Raw genomic sequence first — 16,890 nt, 5'->3', positions numbered from 1 at the left:
CAAACTAAACAATTAGGTTTAAGCTGGAAATACCATAACAGTATTTTTTACCTAATGCATAACCAGTTTTCAGAAAATAGCTGCATTAGAGAGAAGGTAAAGGTAGAATCTCATCTATAATTCTGAATTTCTTGCTTCTTCTTAATGAAAAAGCCACACTGAGGAGCACAGATACATACAAATTAAACTAACAAATAATGCTGTGTCTGAGTATGTTCTGAATTCTCCTGTAGTTACTACAGTATATAATTTCTTTTTATTAAATGTGATGGTCTGACCCAACACATACAGTCTCATCTTATCCACAATCATTTCAGCTAGATGTATCACTTAATAAACAAAAAAGATCTCCAAATCCCATGTACATAACATCTTTACATGCAGGCACTGCTGCGTGCCCTTTTGAGTCCGTGTGCTGTTTTATGCTACGGAGCCTCTATACAAGCAGTTTAAATGAAAGATGCTTTATTCACTGATGAAAGCTTACCTCATCTTTCTGAAATAATCAGGGTAAGAAACACCTTTTCGTAAAGTGCTTTTTCATCTTTGTTGATGAACTACGCAGCTCTTAGCAGTCCTGCTCCCAACTGATCTTAGCTCCCATTAGAAAGACAGCATTTAGCACCCCAACAGAAGCCAGCTAGCTATAAGCAAAGTTTGCAAGACTGAGGAAGGAAAAAATGTATTCCACAGTTCTATTTAGTTTAGAATATAGAACATCCAGTACAGCTTTTAATATAAGCAACAAATATAGCTCAGATTTTACTGAAAGTGTAGTGTTACTCTGGACTGGAACCAAGGGTAGAGAGGTAGATGGTGCTAAAGATATTTTCTGTCCCTATTTTTAAAGTTACCCTTCTACATACCTTTGCAACTCAAACCTGAAAAGACAAAACATCTTACTGTTTTAGCTCAGAGTAGTACAAATGAAATGTGAGGAAAGCGCAAATTGGAAAAAAAAAGTATGCAAATTATTTTATCAATATTTCCAACTAAATGTCAACCCCTGTAGGGGAAAGTCATCCATTTTTAACCTTGTCCTATTTTGATTCAAATTCACAAAACGTCAGGAGAATTGGTTAATACAAGCCTGTTTCTTCCCTGGCTCGCTCATCCCTTACAAATCAATTAATAAACATTGGATTGAGTTCGAAAATATTTGTGTTTAGAAATGGGTAGCATGACAGCTATGGCCATACATGCTGCCACTGGCGTCAAAAGGTCTTCCCTCGTGGTGCTATTGATCCACATGCTCAAAACAACAAAGTTAGAGCTTTCGTCACATTTCCCCCCTCATTTTTTTAAGGTCAATACACAGAAAGAGGTGAATTCTTTTCTTTATGGGGGAAAAAAAAATAAAGATTCTTACCCTCAGGACAACTGGCTAGTATAAATCTGTTCGAGATAATGGAAGTTGCACAGCAAATGAACTGCTGATGTTGTTATCTTACCAATGATTGCTAGATTAGAGCAAGTAGGGTGCCAGCATGACTGTTTTCAGGCTTTTTGAAACAGGCATTTAAAAACATAGACTGACTATATTTGATCTGGAAGATTTCATTGCAGGAACTTTTTTCAGTTCCCACTTCTCAAAAAATCTCGAAGTATGACATTCTTCCCTTTTCCTTCCTCTGCCCTGAGGCCTTAATTCCAGTTCCTCCAGAGCCACCCTGAGGGAGCAATGAGGAAGCAGAAGCAGCAGACACCACCTGTGTTCTGGGTAGCACTACACACCTGGTAGCAAATCAAGGGTTAACTTTGAAAAGCAGAGCTCCTCTCAACCCCCAAAGTAATTGGTGCTAGATCCACAGTGTTTGGGGCTTGGTAGTGCCTGTTACAGGCAAAAGCATTCAGATATGATTTTTCCCCCATTGTTCTAACCAGCAAGCATCACTACCTGACAGATCCTGCTCAAGTCTCTGAAACAGCTCTCAAGCAAGCCGCCTTCCCGAGTGTCCAATATGGACTGCGGTTTTGTACACAATAGAAGAAATGAAGAAAGAGTGGGTCCCACAGAAGGAGCTCCTGTTTCCCTACTGCCCTACGGATCCAGGGGTAACCTTTTGGGATGTTCTCAGTCAAGAAATAGCTGCGTGATCTTCACACCCAGAAGAGTTAACTTCGCAAGTAAAAAGAAAAAGGAAAAGCAGCATAGCCTGTAGAACTTCTAGATGAAGTTTTGTGCAGTGAAATGAAAACACCTTAAAAAGGAGAAGCATATTTCTTGAAATTTCTTATACTCAAAAGAGTATGGAATCATGGTCAAGGTTTTAAGGGTTTTATTCTGCCTTCAAAAGAAAAAAAGAAATAATGACAGTAATTTAGCCCAAAATGAGTGCGTTGAAAGCACCTGGTACAAGGGGACACCACAAAACGCTCAGAAATACAAGGTTAAACCACGACCTTACCGTAGGCACACTGGTTCTGACCTCAGACACAAAGCTTGGCACAAAGGTTTCTCCTTTCAAATTCAAGTTCTAGGTATAAGTTGTACCATGTCATCTGGAAGGGATTGCAGGGGGAAAAATAGGGAAAAAGGGAAGCCTTCAAAAATGTTTTTCATTAGGTCCTTCTGAACACAAATAAATGCAAAAAAAAAAGCAAAACTTCTGCAGAAGGTATAACTGATCACTCAGTTCTGGCTGCAAACTGGAACTGCACAGGGTTTCTATGCTCTGAGATGTTTTTTCATGTGTTTGTGGTAGACATAACAGAGACAAATCTGGAGTATGCCCTGTCAGTAAGTTGTTGTTGGGCTACAAACTCTAACACTTCCAGCAGCTGTAGAAAGTCAGATTTTGACCACATTTTTCAGCTTCTCCTGACTTTCACAGTAGGCAGAATAGATCCAAGTGAATAATCTGAGTGCTTAAATTGGTATGAGAGTAGGTTAGCTTTTATACCATATACTGTTCTTACTACAATAATCACTGTAAGGATTAATTCACACTGTAAATTAATTCCTTATCATGAAATGGGAAAGCCTATTGCCAACAGTAAATGCCTTATATGTTCTGACTTGCATCTCAGCATGTACTTAGTGTGTTCTAACAAGCATTTACTTCTTGTACATCTTTTTGGACAGCCTAGTTACTCTAAGCATACAGATGATCTAAACGCAGACTTTTTCAGAGCTACAGTAACAATTTATTCTATCCATGACCTTTATACCTTGGTCATAGCTATAGAGCACATCAAAACAGATAATTAATGCATAGTCTTGGCCATAGACTTCAGAAAAGAGCAAGAGAACCCACAACTGGAAATACGTCACATCTTCCCTTCAGGAAAAAAAAATCATACTTAATTCTATTCTCTTCATTTATTAGTCCATCTGAATCTACCTATAATTCAATGTTACAAGCAATTTTTGCACACTTCGGACACCTGTATAGAAAACAAGAAAGTTTTAAACTGCCTCTAATTTGGTGATTTTCACTGATCAGTACATACTCAACAGAACAAAGCAAAACAGAACTGCCTCTTATTTTTTTTTCCACACCTTTAACAAAAGGGATCTAATATTCTTCCCATTTTCTCATACAAATTCCTGTCCATTCCTCTAATCATATTCACTACCTGTTTGGTCTCAAAAATCACGTTCCACTAGGTTTCTCAAAGGTGAAATTAGTGGAACTGAGCACAGGATTTCAAACGAGGAGAAACCAGCACAGTGACACAGCTCTGCTGTTGTAGCCTATTCGCTTCCTTCTGTCCCCAGTGGCTCCCATACAGTGTGCAAGCAGAAAGAGGGCTGCGAGGGGAATACCACTGTGCTCCAGTCTGCGTTTTGCATCTCCCAAGAGCACTCACACCAACAGAAGATCTGGCACAAGGCTGTACCTGCATACTGTTAACCATTTTAGAAGAGATTTCTAGAACTAATTAAGCAGCTGATATTTTAAGAGCTTTCTCTATTCACCCTCAGCACTCTTTCCTCTCCTGATTAAAAAAAGTCCTTATTCTTTCGTTTTGACATAACCTCAATGTACCAGAAATATGAAACCAGCATATGGTGTCGCAATGACGATGTACAAGTTCTTTGCCCAGATAAAAAAACATAGCCTTTGTTATCATCTCATTATCTCATGTAGGACAGCACAATTATACTGTTATAATTGGTATAAGTGATTTCAGTAGTGCATCACATCCTACAGTAAAACAAACCTTACCAAGCGAACAAAGTAGCCTGAAGAAACTGAATTTTCTAAATATTAACTTCTTTCACAACTTCTCCTATTTGGTATCATTCCTCCTCTCCCCCGAAGAGGAACAAATCTCTGAAATTATAAAGGCAACAAGGACAAAGCAGCAGAAACACCATCATAGTGGATGATTCTGAAGTTATATTTAAAACATACAGTTAATACGAAGACTAGGAACAGAGCAATACAATAAGATGCAGTTTGATTTAGGCAACCTCAAGATCTGCTTGACTACAGATCAACTAATATAGGACTGTATTCACACTAAACAGCAAGAACCAGTCACGTTCAGCTGAAGGTGATAATTTTCAGATATCCAGTTTATTTAAATGTAAATTTGCTCTGTGTTTGCCTTTCAAAGTTTTTGGGCAGACAAGTACCCAAAGAACTACCATTACAGAGCAAATGGGAGAGACCAGTCCATCTGCAACCCCTGGCCTTATGTAAAAAATCCTGCCCCTCTACAAACATATTTGCAAAATTAAGAATGGATTTGAAAACAGGATTTTGAAATCAATATTGATCAAGAGCAAACACATGTTAAGTTTGAAAAGAGAGAACAGGAGAACCATCTGTACAGTGTATTGCTAGCCAAGCTGTAGGATGCTTTACTTGCAAAACTATTAGCAGGAGCTATCATAACTTTGAGTTAAGCGACAGATTTTGTGTTTGGGCTGAGGTCACTCAGCTTGAACAAAACCAAAAATAAACCTCTGATGGTTCAGTGCAACACAGCATCACACCTTAAAGGGAAATAGTCATACTACAACAGTACAACCAAAGGGTTAAAAAGGGAAAAATCATGTATTTTAATAGATAATGCCAGAACTAGAGGAGGTATGGGCCATAGGTAACCAAAAAAAAAAACCAAAAAAAACATTGCAGTCCTGTGCTTTTTAGCAGCTTCTGAAAAAAATTCTAAACTGACCAGAGTTCCTCCTTTCACAGACCTAACAGATCAACCAAATACAGAGAATATTTAGAGCTGATGTGGGTTGAATAAAAATGATAGCAGATGTTTTTAATTATTTTTTAAAGTTAATGTTAGAAGAAACAGATCTGCTATATAAATTCCTGTCTAAGGTGAGCCGTTTACTTTCGTCCACTTGCACCTACTTGAAGCCCTGGCTTGAGCTGCCTGTCCTGGCTCCTTGTGCCAGCTATTTGACTGACAGCGTTTCCTAAACTACTGGCTAATGTGATTCACTGAACCACAGGCAGCACTTTCAGGTTAGCTCTTATCATGGTAGAAGTGTTTAAATTGGCATTCAAATAAATGAAACAAGAAAAGAGTGAAGAGCTACTCTAGTTTTCCCAATGCTGATCAGTTCTTAACTGACAAAATTGTGTGTTTTCTAAACAAGACAGACCTCTACTGTTGGATAAAGTTACTGCAAGCTCAACAACTACACTCAATTACCCCAGAACAATTTCATTGCTCTAGTTATAGGTTGCAGCTATGCACTGCGATTCAAGGCACTTGCAATTAAAGAGCAAGATAAATGCATATACCACACATACCAAAATGTGTCATTACAGCTCTGCTTTAGATTGGCCCAAACTGAGCTCTGTGACAGTTATTAATGCATGCCACCCAGAAAGGTACAGCAACCCAAACAGCATTCAAACCCTGACAGATTTAAACTGATCACTGTACCCAAGCTACCCAGTGCCAGCCCTCCACTGTACCAGTCGCCGTAGCTTGCAGCACTGCCATATCCCTGCAACTGCTTCCAGCACAGTCCTAGAGTTGGTGAGCTGTTTATTTTGTAAGTGAACAAGGAGCACTTCTCCTGCACCTTCCATTTAAATGGCAGACTAGTATTGAGAAAAAAAACAGAATGGATCTTTCCTTATCTATTATGCCAGAACAAGAGGGGAAATTTTTTATTTATATATATATATATATATATATATATATATATGCGCACTAAAATCCTGATCCTTAGAATAATTTAGGCTGGAAGCGACCTCTAGAGGTCACCTAGACTAACATCCTGAGCCAAGCAGAAACGACTCCCAGGTTAGACCGGGCTCTGACTGTATCCCGAAGTGGGATGATTATGGTCCGGGGAGCAGGATTTGGTAGATTTTAGAGGGGAGACTTCTTGTCTATTTGTTTTTCAAACTTATCTGGGATATGTCTGTGCAGAGAATTATGATGGAGTCCTGCTACAATAAAGTAAATAATTGTAGGTATATTTACTGTCCAGGAAGCACTCTGTTTTCTCCAGCACTTATACCACATGCAGTTCCTCAGTGTATAAGGATACACGATGCGTATCACACAAAGTAGTTTAAAACATGTACATACAAAACCTACTTGGGAACTCTGCTACAATCCATGCTATAGCTTAACTTCAAGGTCAGAAATAACTTAGTTGCCATACAGAAGTTTCACCCTGCTTTAGTGGTTTGTTTCAGCTCCCCAGGACCTGCTCTCCTATGTCGAGGACATAGGACATCCCAGCAAGCACTAACCAAAAGGCACAGAGCCACATTACTCTCAGTAGCACAAGCATCGTATCAATACCCAAAGGGCGACAATAACATGACTGAGGCACTGCCATCACTAGAAGACACTAGGGGGATGGCTGCCTGTCTAGTATGATGTGGAAGCGTGTCTTTGATCACCATAACCCCACCATCCAGAGAAGGAAGTCACCACAAGCAGCAAGACACCACGCTTCCCAAAACATCAGGCTCCTGAGGACGCACCGCTCACTACAGCGGCACTTCTGCCAGCGGCCAGAAAGAGGAGCGAAGGCACACGCGAGCTGCCTGATGTCTGAACTGATAAATTCTCAGGCACCAAAGGCGTTGTGACATCTTAAAATTAAAGGAAGTTTTACTGAACTCGATAGGAGGAGCTTCAGAAGCCGACGGTGAGGCTGTGCAGCTACAGTGCAGCTTGAGTTGAGCCGCGCTAGATGTCAGTGTTGCCTGCAGGATGGCACGGCTGAAGCCAGCCAAGCACACGCTGAAGATGGGGATCTAGGAAGTGCTGCACAGTGTTTCCCTGTCATACAAATGGTGTGTTTGCACAGCACTGACAAAAATAAAACCTGCTTTTTGCTCTCACGGACACGTGCTGAGGAATAGCACGCTTTGTCCTTAAAGTGCATTCTCCCTGAGACCCGATCTAGTCTCATAACTAGATGAAAGCAAGACTTAAACCCAAGTCAGTGTGTGGCTGCAAAAAAGCACAGTCCAGTTTCTGTAGGAAAATGAAGCTGGCACACTTACATACTTATTTTTGGGGAACAACATTCCCAGAAAGAACAATAAATCAGATGTTCACCAAGAAGCAGAGCTGGCAAAGCCTGGTTTTGCACAGATTGATGGCTGCTGTCCCTCAGACTCCTGTCTGCCCCTTCCCCTGTTTGGGCAAGGACAGAAGCAGGCCAGGAAGCCTGCCTGCTAACTCAGATAGCCCTTCTGCTGTTTCTTCCCTTGGAAGGGCGCCATTCTCAGTCTCATCTCTACTCAGCTGCCGACTTAGCCAAAACTTCTGAGAACACCGATCCATCCAAGGTGTGACCCCCTTTTTCAGGTCTGACTGAAGCTGGCCCCAATTACTGTTGGGGCTGCATTATCAGTGCAATCCTAAGCATTGTGTTGTCTCCCTAGGAACATGCTGAAGGCTTATGAAGTGAAAACTTAGTGTTTAACACAGATTAAATTCAGAATCTATCAACTACAGCATCCTTCAACAACGAACTGCTGCATAATTGCTTGCTCACAGGCCATGCCATCTCAGCGTACGGGAGCTTCCAGTACAAGTCTGTAAATGAGAATTATTTTTGTCCCCATGGCAACAGACCACATATGGTCACACTGCAGTCAGAAGACGCGTCTGCCATTTATTTGCTTGCTTCAGCCTAGCTAGTCCAGCACAATATAACAACGGAGCCAAAACAGTATGGGTTAGGCTTTTCAGACATTATGTGCTTGGCAGCTAAAGCTCATGCTGCCGTCCCCTAGCTGGTACTGAACCTCCTGGTACTGAACCTACCATCCCACAAATGCAGAGACACTACAGCCAGCTACACAGCAGCACCTGGTAAGAGAGGCACGTTGTGTTCTCCGAAATTATTTTGGCACTCATTGTTCAAAAGTGTGCTATATTAAATCAACTTTAAGAGATACTGGGCATAGATCATATCCTGTCCCTGACACTCCAGCAAAATCACCTGAAATATTTATAATACAGGCACAGGACTGAATAGGCAACACTTTCCACACCACAGATGGAGGTATCCAACAGGTTTATTGGTTCAATGGTTCAACTGGCCTTTTCTTTTTTCCCCCTATGGATGCTTCCAGGTTTTGTGTTTTGCTAAAATACTCATTGGTTTTACTAAGAACATGTCTGAATCTGTCTCATCAGCCTTACATTAAAAAAAATAAATCTATTTTGTTTTATGGAAAAGTCCCATATACCAATCATAACAGGAAATCATAGCCCTGTGAAATTGTTACATCACAGCAACACATGATGAAAGTGGTTTTAAATCCAGTATCTCCCATGAGCACAGAAACCTCTGAGTCCCAGATTACTTTCACATTTAAGCTGCCTCAGAGTTATTCTTCAAATTAGCCAGAAAACAAGAACAAAGAATAACCAAAACAGATGCTTTAATACCATTGTATGCAGTTGGCACCATTTTCAGTCATTGAATACTTACACTAATTTGAACAGGCTGAACAGCATAGTGTCTCTTGCAGCAGAGAGCACTCAGCCCCTGAAATACACTCATCTGGGGAGTGAGTTATGCCCTTTCTTCATACAGAGAAGAAAGCTGATCCTGACTTCTTACATCCCTTTTTTTTTTTAATGACTATTAGAGAAGTCACAGAGGAAGCTCTCCTGCTTCCGCTTTAACAAATTTAGTCCAGTATTTATTTTGCAGTATGAGATCAAAATATCTCAGAAACAAGAAGAAACAATTAAGTTGTTTCAGTCTTGAAGATCTGTTTATGACAATAACTTTGCATATGCAATGCACAGAGAGACTTGGATGCCCAGATCAGTTACCTGACTCTGTAGTACTCCTCCCAAATCTTGATTTCTTCTAACCTCATAAGGACAATTATTTTTGATCTGATGGGAAGAAAGATTTTTCCTCAAATCTACCTGTAAAGCCCTAGGCTCTCAGGCAGGACTGTTGTCTTCAGACAGAGGACAGCAGTATCTCTCCCTTTAAGCTGCAGAACAGTGTTCAGCCACATGCTTTGTAAGGAAGTCAACTATTCAGGCCCAGAGAAACTCCCCTGTCCAGCTACTGAAAAGATGGAGTGTTTTTGTTGTCCTTCTCTCTCCTGCCAAACAGACTATAAGCAAGGAGATTCACCCTGAAATGTGAAATGCCTCCACAGGAGGCATCCAGCACCCATATTCTCTGCTGCAGTACAGTGAACAGGATTTGCAAGTGCTCACCATACTCCAGAAAGTCTTTAATTAATACAAAGGAACACCCTAATCTGGGTTAGATCTACTCTTCAAAATGGCACAAGCCATTATACCCAGACAGCTAGGGAAAACAGTCTACACTGCTGCTCCTGCAGCCGGCATCTGCCTTGTGCAATGTTTATGGTGCCATTAAATGTTTCCCTGAGCTGTCAGCTCACACACGACTGCTGCACTGCTTGCAGAGAAGTTCCTCCAACTGTTCACATGTGAACCATGTCTACGTTAAAGGAGAATGAAAGGGGCAGGAGGGGTAAGCAAGGGAAAGCAGTACTTTGATGGCCCATTCCTCCCACAGAACCAGGCACTGATCTTGCTCCAGCTGTACCACGGGGATACTGTGCCTCTGCTCAGCAAAAAGGATCAGAAGTTCTGCTCAAGTTAGCCTGCAAAGTGTCCTGTAAACATTTGCTCTGCATATTTCCTGTTGGCCAGTCTGATTTAGAAAGCCAGCTATGCCTTTACTTATATCAGCAAAGCTGAGGGCTAAAACCTTCAGCAAGAATGAGGATTACTGTGCCAGAAATAAATTATCATGTTTAAGGAGGTTCAGTAGATTGTCATAGCTGAACAAGCTCTCTCCCTTAACAACAGCTAAAAAAATTGACTTGGGTACTCCAGAAGTACCTTGACTTCATATTCATAACTGTGTCGTAAGCAAAAGCCTATTAGAAAGGAGGCTCAGAAGTGTTCACTGATATTTACAGCTGTTTAGGTCACCAAATAGTAACGTTCTTGTCTTCCTTTTGCTGTCAGAAGTATGCTTGCAATGCACTTTTAAAGGCCACGAAGATACCAATCTAAATACCATGATGCAGTTGTAATGTCTTGAAGGCAAACAAAAAAAATTAAGTAGAAATATTTAGAGAAGAGATACTACCTATGGGCCTTTACAAGCAAATAAGAGTACAGAATAAATACAGAAAACATTTCTGTTTAAGCCTACTTCAACTCATTCTGCAATAGCCAGAAGGATCTTCAGCTCCAGCCAGAGGGGATGGATTTCCCAAGAAAACATCCTGTGGCTGCCCTCTTAACACTACCATGCAAGATCCACCACAGTCCCAACATCAGACCTGGCAAACTAATCAATTTTAGACAGTCCAAGTCAAATCCAAATCATTGTAGACACATAGCAGGCACTGCCCATGGCTCTAGGTTTTCCCAAAAGTGAATACTGCAAAGATGAAACATTCCACAGGCAATAGAAGCAATGCAAATGCCATGCCTATCTATTCTGTGCTTGTAACCACAGCACAGTGTACAAACACTTAACTGGCAGATATAACTAAATATAACTAAACTACCAGAAAATCTAAAGATTAAAAATCTCAGGTCCCTAAGTATACTGCCAGCCCACTAAATTTGGAATTGAATGCAAATGTCAGGTTTATTGAAGAGCCTTGGTCAAATTGTCTTGTTTTCTCCCAAAGCTGACATGACAAATTATAGTGCTTTAAAGACAACTATTAGAAGAAAGAATAGAAGAACGTGGTAAAAGCATGCAGGAACAAGAATAATTTCCTACTGCTCCATGCAGTCACAACAGTGAATCGTCAGCCAGTTAAACAGTTAAACTATATGGAAGCTGAACTTAAATTTCTTCTTTTCCAATTCAGATATTCTAGCAAGTTTTCTATTCCTCACCACAGTTGCAGCTTAAAATATTCAATTTTGTTTTAAATGCTACATTTACAGAAGTGTTTACTGCAGAACTGAAGTATTAGGGAAGTCAAAGTGAGGGTCCAGGAGTCACAGTGTTTGAGTGACTCCCAGCTGGTCTCCATGAGGACACCTGCTTGTCTGCCTAAAAGGCAGATAGTTCTCAAATTTCTGCTTCAAACACAGAGACACTGCATAGTTCCAGGAAGGGGAGCTAGATTCTGCCTAGTTTCTTCATCAACAGGATTACGTCAGCTTTAGCTAGACATTGCAGCCTCCAGGGTTTTCAAATTCTGTGATGAGTATGAAGGAAACAAAAAAAAAAGCACATTTTTCACTTGCAAACTGAGTATATACACATTAGTCTTGGGCATTTTTTGTTATTAAATATTCTTTTTAGTGCGGTTACTTCAAGGTTGACTATTCATAAACAGTATGTACACCAACCCTCCCAGCACCAGTTATTTATTCAAAAGCTGGCTCTGAGGACCAAAGAGGTGTGCAAGTCTGCCAGCTTACACACAGCATGACAAACCATATTTCAGGAAAATGACTCAGTAAGTTCAAAATGTTTTACACATTTAATTAAGCCTTACACTAACTCCAGTTGGCAAGCATGAGTATGAATCATGGAAGCTAGATCACAGGAGCAGCTCAGAGCAACACATGAACTTAAATGCTTACTCCGGGAGCTGAATAATTACTACAGCATGAATCCAAGAGGAAACATTCTGCTTCATAGGCAATACACTATGAATAGGAAGAAAGGGGGAAAAAACATAACTAAGCACAGATGCTGACCAACCAATACTAGTATGGGCATTAACATCAAGCCCTCTTACAATCCTCAGCATGTCATCAACTGAAGCTGGAGCACACATCCTCTGCTCTCATTTTAGTCTTCCACAAAAACTGCATCCAAGAATGGATGGCTCACCTAGCCCAAAGACTAATAGGAAGAGACAGTGGTAATGACATTAGCATGAAGTTGTTCATAGTTGTGTATGTCATTTACTTTACTCAATAGTTACGCTTATTATGTGACACTCTTTTGAATAATGTAAGACACTGCAGTATCCTGAGCTTCTTGACTTAAGTAGTATATGCCCTAAAATGCAATATTGATCTGAAGAGGAGATCTGCTGCTGCTAGCAGAAGAGATCAAGCTTATACAATGTAATCCCGGTGCTAAAATAAAATACGTTATACAGATACCTATATATTTTCCTGTTGTTCACAGGTTACCCATCCACAAGACTTGTGACAATTCACTGAACTAAATAAGATGACTGAGAAGAGACTTTTAATATCTGAAGACCCAGAAGACCACATAAAAATGTGCAACAGGTGTCTAGTTTAGAACGATCCACAACACACCCATAACAGAGCTATAAATCACTTCCCACGATAACAACCTATAAAATTTGAGACCAACAGCAAATTAAAAAGACAGACCACCAGATTGTTGCAGGGAAATGGAAGTGTAATCATTGTCCTTTGCTCCCTTCCACCATTTTATAAGTAGATTGCAATGAAGTAATAAGTTACCCTATAATACTAGCACTACTTATGTATCCTCTCTATCATTGCTGTGCTGATCTGCACAGCAGTTTCCCCAGTCAATATGGGGCCCACAAGATCAAGGGCACCACTGAATGTCAAAGAGGCAAACAAACACCTCCTCTTGCTTCTTGCTCCCACTCAAGTTATGAGGGTGGCACAGCAAAGGCAGCATTAACACCTTGCTAGTCCTAAAGAAGACAGCACTAAACATTTGTTGCATTGTTCCCATTACTTTTCCATGACACTGGTAATAGGACTGCTACCCAAAATATCAAAGTGATGGAAGCAACAGGAAGGCTACAGCAATGCCGTGTCCTTCCTCCCAGTGTAAAAATTAAAAAAAGGATGATTGGGAAAGAGGCAAGCAGCTCTACATATTTTGCCCTAGTAAACAAGTTTTACATCAGCAAAAACTGTCACGGTCTTTTACTCGCACCAGGGAACAATGGTGTGCATTGCTGCTAGCACTGACCAGAACCACCCAATTTAAGAGACTAGTGTCTTCTTTCATGGTCTTCCATAACAACAGCTCAAAAATTCAGCATGCTCAAAAGACCTGCTACTGATATCACTACCTTCTGCACTGCTTTTATGTTGTCCAGCCATGGCTCTAGCATCTTTTCAGTTTCCACCACTCAGCTGGGGTCAAAGCTTCATATTACACAGCTTTCCTCAAGATGATATCACAACCCTCTTCCCCTACCATCACAGCCCACTCAGAAGAGTTTAGTTTATTCCAGAGACTAGACATTTCTTATCTATTTGATAAGATCTCCAGAGCAAAGGCTTATCTCCTCCTCTCTCTCAAAATACCCCATTCCCTATGTAGGATGTGTTCTGTGCCTCTAGCGCAAGTCTGCAGCAACCCTACCAAATTTAAAGAAAATGGGTACTCTTTCAGCTTTCACCTAGAAGTTAACAGCATTACACATACCATGCTTAAGTATTCAGCTTTGATATCTTCCATTGTTAGGGACAGAATAATCATAGAAAATAATGTCATTTGTGATGGAGAGTTCCTTCTTGCACCACCAAACCCACCTCAGGGCAACTCAGCTTACCTGGCACCTAGCCCTGCTGGGGTGGCACCCCCAGGGCCAAGGAACACTGGCCACTTTTAGACCAAGCTGCACATTGACAAGCAGGCCAGACCAAGGAAGATGCCCCAGGGAAGCTTCTCTTCAAACTCCTTCAGCCTACCTCTGCCACCAACTCCTCTGCAGGGCTGTGGCAGGACAGGCTCTGAACAAAATCCAGGCCGCGGAGGCCTGCTGTGTCCAGTGCAGCCAGCAATGCTGCCACTGGGAGGATGAGGAGTGCTAAGCGCTAAGCTTTGTTTTTAGGAACAGAAAGTAGCCTTCCTTCTCCCATTGCTCTCCTTCTAAGGAGCTTTCCAGCATTATTTGAAAGGAGGTGAGGAGACCAGACATTTCAAATACATTCTTTTTAGTTAAAAGGATATAAAACCACTCTTAGCATTACCTCTCTATTCAGCTAGACATGGTGCTCAAGGTAGATTTCAAGACCACAACTGAAGTACATCAAGCAGGGCACTCTGCACCTTTAACTACCTGTGCTGTAACACAGCCCTCAGACACCCTGCAGGATGGGGAAATTACAGGTACACTCTTCCAATATAAGCAGAAACACTGTACCGCCAGAGAGGGCTACTGATACCTACTTTTGCTACATCAGCAGTTGTAGGAAAGATGATTCACAACCTTCAGTCTCCTTTAAAAGAAATTCATATTAAAAAGCTGCTGTAATAGATTGTTTTCAAAATTTGATTTTTTTTTTTGTAGAAGAAATATGTGAGACAACATACATTAAAAAAGCATATTAGTGCTTAACAGGAAGCAATCCAGTCACATTAAATAAGGCACATTCCTGGAAATGAGATTACTGTTTTTTTTTAAAAAGACAATGTATTACTCATTGTTATTTTTATTTTCTTGTGTAAAAGGTACTATTAAGTATTTCAGGTTTATCTCCTCACTGCAGATGAGAACTGAGAAACAGACTAAAAAGAATAAAAAGAAGAAAGTTTTAGCTTGGTAAATGTTGAGGATTCCCCCCGCTTCCAGATCACTAGAAGTGAGAGCCATGATTGCTGCAGCATACGAAAGGACCAGGCTATCTATTCAGGTTTTTAAACATGAATAAGCATACTTTAATGCCATGTTTAAACCTCAAGGCACCACAAATGACAAAAGACATCAATAAAAAAGGTAGAGTATTTTAATCATCCATCAAACATGCAACTGCTCATTAGCACACAGAATGCTCTGCTTCCACCCCCCACCTTTCTTTCTTTTCAGATTGGTGACAAAAAGAATCCTACACCAGACTCAAAGAACCCAGCAATCAGTCTGCTAATTACTGACTTCACACAAACAGCAATTAAAAAGGGAAGAAAGCAGCTACAAAACAGAAACAATAATAGTGAAATAACCATCAGGAAATCCAAGCCCACTCCAAATGACACAGATCTGAACAGGGTTAGAATCTGCAATTCACTAAGCTCCTTCCACACATCCAGAATAGAAGTACTTATAAAACTTCAGATTTTAACTTCATGTAACTACTAAGAGGTCATTTGATCATTTTACCTACTTTAAGCAACTTAGATATGAAAAACTGTGTACAGATACTGAATTTGTTTTGAATACCTCAGAATTTGCAGTTAACTTCACACAGGCAATGCTGTAAGAACACCCACCTGCAACCCTAGATGTCAAATCTTTATATTCCAGCTCCACACTTCTCTGGGGTGGATATAACCCTCCATCCTCCATAGAGGTGTTTATACAACATGAATTTCCTGACACCTGTTACAAATAACTGGCCAAATGATATAAAACATCTACTTGTTTTAAGTATCCAGGTGCTCAAAGAACACCTTTTTCCCTTAATTTCCAAAGCATGTTCAGAGCAACTACACAGTACAGATTTCACTTGCCGCTAACGTCCAACATGATATAACTCTTGTGAAATTCCAAGAGTAACATACACATGCAAGTACTGACTACAAGCCCTTTAAACTTGCACAAGTTCTGGGTTTGAATCATTTCATCAAATGCAGCCAGACAAGTTAATTACCCATGGCTCCCCTTCCAGTCAAGAGGGAAAACTAGGCATGTCCTCAAATAAACTGTACCCTAAACCATGTAAGTACTTAGAAACAGCAGCTTATTTTTTTACACCTACAATGACAACAGGATAATTCTGTGTCTAACACATCCCTTTGAGAATATATTTTAGTCAGAGTTGGTGGAGCTACCTTCTGACTTTCCTCATCGCATCTCTGAAATAAAGTAGTTAGAGGACAACTTTTTCTTCCAGATCAGCAGTGTTTGTCTTGCTTCATTCATTCTTTGCCATATCACTTTTTCTTTGGGGAAAATTATTCACAAACCTTGGAAATAGCTAAAAGAATATACAGGTTAGGAGTGGAGGTAAAGAAGAGTATTCAGGGGAAGAAATGGTATTTCAACATGTTTTTAATGAGAGCAAGCAGTAGTCAGCAAGAACATTAGAGGAAAAGAAAAAATTTACTTTTTCAGTTCACTCTAATGAAGAATAATGGACTTCTTCACCCTACAGCTATCTATGTGTAAAATTGTAGTTTTTTTTTTTTTTTTTTTAAAGTGGAAACAAAGAAAGCACCGCAGCTCTCTAGGAGGTACCATACTCATCACAGAAAGCTTATCCTTGACTCCAGGGACTGCCAGGTGACTCATCTTTCCTGATGACACAAGTTGCTCACAGCTAACACACACACTTGGGCAGGTAGCTGCCATTATGGAACAGGTTCATTTTCATGAGGGAATAGTTTTCCCACAGATTTTTTTTTTTTAAGCTAATAACCCTTGTTCAAAATCAAGCATCCTAACTCAAGTGTTTTTACAACTTGCATACAGTTTTAGGATTTCTTTTCCCCATTCAGCATGACATTCGCTCATTGACGACTACTACTATGGTCCAGTCTGC

General features: G+C 40.4%; 1 protein-coding gene across 2 annotated transcripts in view; it reads right to left on the bottom strand.

The window, feature by feature from the left end:
- The window catches only part of RPS6KA2 (ribosomal protein S6 kinase A2), a 298,921-nt gene that overhangs the window by 264,919 nt on the left and 17,112 nt on the right, over window positions 1-16,890 (bottom strand). The gene's annotated exons all lie outside the window — the stretch shown is intronic.

The sequence above is a fragment of the Anser cygnoides genome, chromosome 3, assembly GCF_040182565.1.
Source record: "Anser cygnoides isolate HZ-2024a breed goose chromosome 3, Taihu_goose_T2T_genome, whole genome shotgun sequence".
NCBI classification, from domain to species: Eukaryota; Metazoa; Chordata; class Aves; order Anseriformes; family Anatidae; genus Anser; species Anser cygnoides.
This window is presented reverse-complemented; position numbering and strand designations above follow the sequence as displayed.